Here is a 3092-nt window from a genome sequence, read left to right on the forward strand (position 1 = left end):
AGTTCTTACTCATTTTCTTGTCCATAGATTATTTTATTTTGCTCAAAGTGATTCAAATTTATATTACATTATTTCATAGAGTTTCTCATAATTTTTGATATAATAATATATCACCTTTATATTTTTCTCTTAACTCTATGAGCTATGTTCTTCGGTGTGTAAATCATTTCGCACTGATTTACAAAATATCTTACCTAAAATATCTATTTCTCCATCCCTATCCCTCCGTTCATTCGTATCCTCTGACTCCTCTCCCACTCACTACTCGACTCACTCTCCCTCTATTTCACTCACTCATTCACTCGATGCCTCATCTTCATTTCACGTTTCTCTTCAGACCCATTCCCATTTTCTTCTTCTTTCTCAAATTTTCTTTCTTGTTGCAGCAACAACCTGCCACCGTTCCTTCTCACCACCAACATATCTTCTTCTTCTTCTTGATTTATTTCTGCTGCACACACACTCACCATCCATTTCTCCCTCACGCTGCAACCATCACCATGGTTCTTCCTTCTCCTCACATTAGCCATCATCACCGCTGGTCACCACAACACCACAAGGGACCCTTTTTCCCCACCCAAAACTAAGGAAGAACCAGCCACCACCATTACTTCTTCTTCCTCCTTGGCTGGACAACACGCGCGCACCACCATGGCCAACGCACCCCACCATGAAACAACCATGGAAGCTACCACCTCACCTTTTCTTCATGGCCACCACGAGATCCACCCACGTGAACCACCACCATGAGCCCAAGAGCCACGAGCTCCTCTCCTATGGCTGCACCACCGCAGGTCCAGCAACCACCACCACCCTCCTTTCCTCATAAGACAAGCCACCCCACTACTCAGCCTTCCTCAACGTGCCACACCACCAAGACCAGCAACTGCCGCCCCTCTTTTTCCTTGGCCGCGAGCAAGCCACCGCCGTGGTTACTCCTTCGTCCTCCGTTTCCGGCAAGGAAAAGCCACCAATCAATGAGCTCAACATCACCACACCACCACCGCATCACAGCTTGAAGCCGCCACAGCCACCGTGAACAAAACAGAGCAAGAAAAACGTGAAAACAGAGGAGTAAGACGCCGACGTCGACGACGTCACCAACTTTGACCTTCGATTCCGGTGTCATCGGGCCTCCGTTCACAGCGAGGTTAGTACCGTTGGAACCCTTGTGACTTCCACAACAAAACCCATGTTCCGGATCGTCGTTCCGTCGCTGTCGACCGCCGCCGCTGCCGCCTTCGGGAGCTTTTTCCGGTCAACTCCGGCGACCGATGGAAAAACAGAGGATACTACTACGATCCTTGCCGCGAGGAGAGAAAAACCCTACTACGACCCCGACGACCACCGTCGACCTTCGGCTGAACTTTCTGGGCAAACCGTCGATTCTTTGGGGAAACGGACAACGCCGTTGAATTCCTGGCCGCGAAAGGATGAAGGAACAACCTTCCTTTGTGTCTCCGGCGACAATCCCTCCGTCAACCCCGTGAGCCGCAACTTCCTCTACGACTCTCCACCGACAAGTTTCTGAAACTTGATTTTCATAAGCCTTCAACTCTTGTATATGTTTTAGCCTCGAGTAAGCAAGTTTTAAAGAAAAATAAACATTTTCATTGTTATTGTGAAAATCGAAGTTTAACAGTTAATTAGTGAAGAGTTGCGATTTGTTTTACAAAATAGTTTTCATTTCAAAAAGAGATAAGTATTCTACTAATTACTGTAGTTGTTGACTGAAAAAGAGTCGTTTAACATGTGTTCGCTTTGAGTCAATTGCCAGAAGTCATAGCTCTAGACTTGAGTGGTAAGTAGCTCGATTAGTGATTTCGTTAAGTATGCTTGTGAAAGGTACGATAAACGGAAGCACCTTGCATCGAAGCTACACAAAGGAAGGAATCGAGCCGACGCAGACAAACAAAGATGTAATCGGATCGGAGTTGCACCTTAGTATGAAAATTGGCTAAGGTGAGGGCAACTTACCTTGCTAGCTAATGTTTTAGGCGTCGACCAATTCGACTTGATTTATTGTTTATGCACTTGATTGTGATTGACTGGGAAATGTTTTTCTGGAGGCTTCGACCGAGGGAACTAATTGAGACGTGTGTCTCCGTTTTTTGAGGCTTCAGCCGACATTGGTGATTGGGATTTATTTATCGCTTTGATTTGCCATTGATTGATTCATATGCTGTACTTGCTAAATGGATAATCATAGGCTATGTGAATACTTGTGCACATGATTTGTTGGATTATATTGATTATACTGTGCAATTATACGAATATTTGTGGAACGTCAGAGTGTGGGGAAACGGGTAGTTATGTCATACTCAAGATGAGAATTTGGGAAAAAGTTTGATGGGACGAACCGAGGATCGGACCCTTATAATTTTAGTGGATCGAGACCTACTCTGGGAGTTACTTGGGATGATGGGATCTTTTAAACTTATAAGATTAGAGATAAACCTAAATGGAAACTATTTTAGAAGGAAAATTCATAATACACTAAACAACCTCTGAACCCTTTAAATAATGATAACAATGTCAGATGAAAGCTTAGGGCTTGGATGCTAGTTTTGGAAAATGAGAAGTGTCGCCGAATCCAAGTTTTGGGGAAACTAATAAGTTTCTGAGTATGTTGATACTCCTTTGCTCGATGAGCAGTTTTATTGTTTGGCTATCTAAAAGACAAGCCGGGAAACTAATAAGTTTCTGAGTATGTTGGTACTCTTTGCGCGATGAGAAGTTTGTTGTTTGGCTATCTAAAGGATAAGTCGGGGAACTATAAGTTTCCAAGTACATTGGTACTCCTTCGCTTTTGAGCAGTTTATTTAGCCATCCAAATGATGAGCCGGGAAGCTTCACTGAGGCGTGAGACTTCATGAAAGCATGGAACTTCACTGAAGCGTGAGACTTCGTGAAAGTGTGTAGATTCACTGAAGCGTGAGACTTCGTGAAAGCAGAAACTTCACTGAGGCGGGAGACCTCGTGGAGACGGGAACCTTCGTTGAAGCAGGAGACTTTGCGGAGGCGTGAAACTTCACTGATGCGTGAGACTTCGTGAAGGTGTGGGACTTCATTGAAGCGGGAGACTTCATGAA

This window comes from Lotus japonicus, chromosome 5 (genome assembly GCF_012489685.1).
Source record: "Lotus japonicus ecotype B-129 chromosome 5, LjGifu_v1.2".
Taxonomy (NCBI): domain Eukaryota; kingdom Viridiplantae; phylum Streptophyta; class Magnoliopsida; order Fabales; family Fabaceae; genus Lotus; species Lotus japonicus.